This window comes from Bradysia coprophila (genome assembly GCF_014529535.1).
Source record: "Bradysia coprophila strain Holo2 chromosome X unlocalized genomic scaffold, BU_Bcop_v1 contig_473, whole genome shotgun sequence".
NCBI lineage: Eukaryota > Metazoa > Arthropoda > Insecta > Diptera > Sciaridae > Bradysia > Bradysia coprophila.
The window spans coordinates 580,234-586,466 of record NW_023503340.1 but is presented as its reverse complement, the minus strand read 5'-3'; the positions used below and the strand labels follow the sequence as shown (position 1 = coordinate 586,466).

The 6,233-nt window shown below is 33.2% G+C and overlaps 1 protein-coding gene across 1 annotated transcript in view; it reads right to left on the bottom strand.

Moving 5' to 3' along the window:
* Window positions 1–6,233, bottom strand: part of LOC119070122 — a 57,680-nt gene that overhangs the window by 40,608 nt on the left and 10,839 nt on the right. The window lies entirely within an intron of this gene.

The window sequence follows — 6,233 nt, the reverse complement described above, 5'->3', positions numbered from 1 at the left end:
CGATATTATCGTTCAAAAAACGATATTATCGTTTTCTGGACGATATTACCGTTCTAGAAAATCTAATGGATATTTTCGTTTTCTGTACGATAATATCGTCCAAAACGATAATATCGTCCTGGGCGATATTATCGTTTTCTTAAACGATAATATCGTCCTGGACGATACTATCGTTTAAAAAAACGATAATATCGCCCAGGACGATATTATCGTTTAGTTTTGGGTGGTAATATTGTCCAGGACTCAATTTTACTCAGAGGTGCAGCAAGAACCAAAATCAAAAGAACGTAAAACAATTGTCAGAGGAGATCACCTACACATCAGTGTTTAAAAAAGGCCTTTAGTTCGTCCCTAAATAATTCATCTTTTTACGAAATGAATACAAACTTTGATTGTACATAAAAAGCGTTTTAACACGCCGAGCGAACCGGCCCATTGCCCCGGAGCGAAGCGGAGGGCCGCAATGCGAGCCGGGCGCCGGAACGCTGTCGGAACTTAGGAGTTAATTTTTTTTCTCGCATCGTCTCATAATTAGTCTGTGTAATTTTTCTATATAAAATTTAAATTTACGGAACCCAATGAACCAATTTCTAATATATATTTGCCGTCTATAAAAAGGTGTTTATCTACAAGATTTTGTGTTTCGTCTTCAACAACCATCCAGAACGATAATATCGCCCAGGACGATATTATCGTCTAGAATTTTAATTTTAAATGAATTAAAAACGATATTATCGTCCTGGACGATATTATCGTCCTGGACGATATTATCGTCTCAAATTTAAAAAAATAAATAAATTAAAAACGATATTATCGTCCCAAAAAGTATCGCCCAGGACGATAATATCGTCCAAAATAACGATAAATTTGTTCAGAAAAAGAAAATAACGATAATATCGTCCAGCGGATATTTTCATCCAGGACGATATTATCGTCAAAAAAACGATATTATCGTCTTCTGAACGATAATATCGTTTTTTAGACGATAGTATCATCAAAAAAAAACGATAGTATCGTCCAAAAAAACGATGTTATCGTTTAAAAACGATATTATCGTTTTTTTAAACGATAATATCGTCAAGAAAACAATAATATCGTCCTGAAAATATTTTAAAATTTATAATTTTAGACGATATTATCGTCCTGGATGAAATTTTTTTGGACGATAATATCATTTTTTAGACGATAGTATCGTCTAAAAAACGATACTATCGTTTTTTGGACGATACTATCGTCTAAAAAACGATACTATCGTCCAAAAAACGATACTATCGTTTTTTAGACGATACTATCGTCTAAAAAACGATAATATCGTTCCTGACGATATTGACCGTGTAGTTATGTCGCCTCATCCTAGAAAATCGTAAAAATAGCGAAATAAGCGGGAAACGAATTAGGAATTAAAATGCTTGGATGATAACAGGTGAGTACACAACGGGAAGCGAATCTAGTTCTTTTGTGGAAAAATAGAGAAAATACTTGTAATAGTATGATCAAACGAAATTTTTCACTCGCTTCGATCGTGACTTCAAGTTTTCAATCGATTTTCTTTATTTTGGAAACGTTGAAATAGTGTGGCTTTAGTCACTATACTTTTTCCTCTGTACTCACGTCATTTCAAAGGAACAGAATTCATTCAAATGTCTGGACATTTAGTAGTCATTTTTTTACGCTTGCCCTTCCGAAATATAGTATTTGAAATAAGCTATTAAAACAACCACTAGTTCCTAAATACAACGCTAGGGCAATCGATGCCGGACTCTGGAAAATTATAATATTTTCTCTCTTATCATCGTTCTACACGGAAATGCTTCAACGTTTTCGGAACTATCATCAGAATTAATACCATTTTAGTGTCACCAACACCGTACGGTTCAATGCGATTGGTTTCTTCTTTCAAGAGTTATTCCAGAAAATAGAGAGTTCGGAATCAAATTGTCTTCAACAACGCCTACAATTAAAACAAAAGCACCTAAGGGAAAAACTAGTTCTACGTTTCCCTCGAAGCTTTCAAGTTTCTGAAAGAACATGCGAAAACTACTGAATTGTCTTTTGGGGAAAATATGATGGAGATCAAAATGTTACGACTATTAGAACAATTTTAATCTGTCTGTTCTCACCATAACCTTAGCAAATCTTGATCAATTCCAAAAAAAAGTGTTATCGAAAATGTAGATCGATGTGTGAAGTTGTTGCATTAGTTCTACTCAAGCTAGGAGCTACAACCGCCCAAGCGTTTTATGGCTTTTTGAGGTATTCTACGGAAGTGTAAGTGAAAATGAAATCGGAAACACTAAATGCTTAAAAGAAGTCGAGTAAGTTTCAATCGATTTTCAAATTTTGGATTCGAAAGGTATTAATCCAGAGTAAAAAGAAGTTGATAAAAATCGATGCAGTGAAACTGGTGCTGTAAGAACTAGATATCAGAGATCAATTTTGCTTGTAGATTTTTCAATTTTATGGTTTCAGATTGATCTGCATTACTTTTAAAGAGAAAGTCGTAGAGTTTTACGTGTAAAGAATAGGTTTCCTCACGGGTGAGACACTATTCACATATATTTTATGTCGAAGTGTCTGGGGGCTGGATTTCCTTGACAAGCATAGACGTGCGAGTCTATTATTCAAACACTGCGTGCTTCCCTTTTCTATATTATTTTTTTCTCATTATGTCTGCATCGAAAGGTCTACATTATGTAATGGTAGCAGCAACTTCGTAATAATTATGAATTAATTGAAATTCCAATCATTTTTGCCATACTTTTTTCCTCCTTTTCTCGAAATAGGAATTTTTATTTGATGCTCGGATGCTCGTACAAGTATTTCCAATTTGTGAGCAACAGGTCGGTGTGTTGACTAACGATTGTAATGCATATTGATTTTATTTTAATATTTTTTCGTCTGAAATATCGTATCGTAAGCAAACATTCAACACATTTTTCGACTCTGGAAATTATGAATTTTGCTCAGTATATTGGCCGATTTCAATCGTTCCATATTAAATTCGCAAAAATGTTGATGGAAAATGCGATTTTGTGACACAGGTCTCGTCAATGCACTACTACTCCCAAATGTCTCCTTGAACGCGGCCTGTAATTGTGAACCTTTTTTTTGAAATCTAAGAATAAAAGCGTTGCCTTATTAAAGTTGATGAATAATGTGAATCATAGCTTATAAGGTGATTATCCCTAATTACTGACCTGATTTTCACAGACTTTTCCAGTACCGGTCAACTAACTAATTTAAGTTCTTTCGTTCAAATTCTTCTAATTCGAAATTTCGACATGCATTATTTAGTGTTAGAAGCCTGAACAATAATATCTTGCAAAAAAAACTGATTAAAATCGTTCAACCTCTTCCATTAAACGTTTCAAATTGACAAAAATTAGAAAATATTATGCTGTCACAACTGATGAACAGTCGTTGCTTTGTGACATAATATGCGTGTTCGTTTTCACCTTTGACACGGAATTATATTTTATTGGTAGCCTTCGGGGTGAATTAAAGCTTGAAACATTTTTACAAAGAATGAAAGAGCATCGCCATCAGATGTTTTCATTGTGTGAGACGTTCGGTAAGACGTAACAAAAGGAAAATAATAAGAGAAAATATTCAAAACTTTTGGTTGGTATTGTTTTACTAGTATTAAATAAAGGGATATTATTTTCGACCGATAAATTAATTCAATACTACCGATAAAAAGTAATAAATGACCGATAAATATGGTACCGATAGAAAATAATAAATGATCGATGATCATGATGATTCCTTACACGTACAATGAAACCAATTCATTCGCTTGTTTCTTGCGGTCAAATTCATGAAAATTCCTAGAAATTCATGAAAATTCCTAGAAATTCATCAAAATTCCGTAAAATTCCCAAAAATTTCTCAGAATTCTTAAAATTCTTGAATACTCGACTTATCTCAGTGACAAACTTTTCATGAAATTTTTGATTTTCCATTTATACCCACCACATCAGGTCTCCACGAATTATCAGATTTTATCCGATTGGTTACCGATTATCGCCCATTCTGACGTAAGACTCTTGACTTTTAGTCAAGGGATTTTTCCCGATTTCCCTCAAATTTATACAAATTTATCTGATTTTCCTCGAATCTTCCCAATTTTCCTCATTTTCTGCAAATTTCCACGATTTCCCTGATTTTCCACAAATTTTCCTAACTTTTTCTGATTTCACACAAATTTCCACGAATTTTCCAGAATTTCCATACCTACCAACTTATGACTTATAACTTTGACGTATACCTATGATTTCGTACGGGGTCGACTTATAACTTACGACTTATGACCATCTGACTTATAACTTATAAAATCAGATTTATGAGTGAGATAAGTCACTTGCGCAATCCTTCTAGCAATATATAAAGGGCCGTTGAAAATTATAGACTGGGAGCCTCACCATCACCACACTATTACCACATTCGTATCATTCCTCTATTATTGTGGGATCGTGACCTTTCTGTTTTTTTTTGTTAATATTTCTTCTTGGCTGTAAGAGCCGTAAGAGTATATTATTGTCTGGCTCAAATATTTTTTATTGAGATGGTTTTATTTCGAGCCGAATATTTCGAGGAATATTTCCCATAAACAAAAAAAAAATCCCGGCGAGACAGAACGGTATTTGGTCATTAAGAATAATAAACTACCGGTAGAAAAAACGGAAGTACCGATAAAAAATAATAAATTACCGATGGAATATAATAGACTACCGATAACAAATAATAAATTACCGATAGAATATATTGAACTACCGATAGAATATAATGAATGATCGATAGAAAATAATAGATTACCGATAAAGAGTGATTAACGATCGATAAAGATCCCAACTTATCGGTATTTTAGTACTTTTTATCGGTAAAAAATTATCGGTAATTTTGAATATTTTTATCGGTACTTGTGGATTTCCTATCGATCATTTATTATTTTCTATCGGTACCATATTTATCGGTCATTTATTACTTTTTATCGGTAGTTTTGAATTAATTTATCGGTCGTTTATTAGTATCCTTAAATAAATAACATTACGATTCGAGGAAATTCTAGTCCCTGCTGGTGATGAACACGTCGGTAAAGTTAAATGAAAAACCAAATTTTATGTAATAATTTGCTATATGAAGCCATTGATTGTGTTTCAATTAAGGTTTCTTTTCATTTAATTTTTCTGCTGTTCTCCGCTAGAAGTGAATGCAACATTGACGCTCTAACAATACGACAAAAAAAAACGGATTCATTTAGCATAATGAATGATTTTCGAATTGTAAATTTACATTTTCACAAACTTTTTTTTGTCAAACTTTACAAAACGTTTGGGAACCAAACTTGTCCGTGTTATGAAGTTAATCGAAATTATCGATTTTGAAAAGAGAGAAATGAAATTTGAGTTGTCTTCAGATATTAGACAGAAAAAATAATAATTTAACAGCCATTTGAAGAACCCAAATGTAGAAAGCAGTAAGATCGGAACACTCGCACACATCCACATCGTTTGACGAAAAAGTCGAGAATTTATATTTCACGTATACGATTCACAACTTTTCCGGAACGTTTGAGTATTGCAGAATAAGTTTTAAGTTCAGCAAACATTTTCCGAAAATTCAGTAAACTTGAAACATTTTCCTACAAATTTGAATCTTTTATCAAAAATTGTTAAATGGTTTTCTCGTCAACAGCTTTCGCCAGCTCTATATATGTCTCCATGTTTTCGAACTGGCATTAAACTTTGTACGTGAACGTGTATGAGTTTAGAGTAACGGTCAGTGAGCAAACATATGATTTAAGTTGAATCCAACGTAATAATATTACAATTAACCGTTGGTACCGTGGCCTAACTTATGAACTCAAAGTGAATCGAAGACTACTAATTGGAATATTTGTGGAAAGATTGGGCGACACGTATATTTTATTCAAAGCCCAAAGACTTATGTCGAGAAGAATTTAAACTAGTGATGTCAAGGCATAAAAGGTAAAATCATTTTACATATTACAGTGGTATAACAGTAATTTATGCAACAAGTTGGGAAATGTGGTTGCTTTTGTCACTAGATGTGATATGATCAAACGAGCGAAGCGAGATAACCACAAACTCTTCGGCTCGAGCTGCAAACGCAACACATGGCAAAATACAGAGCTCAAAACAATAACGTAAAGTTGAAGTAAAGTTACTTTTTCTTCACATAGCTTAAACTTTACCTCAAGTTTTTGAATAAAA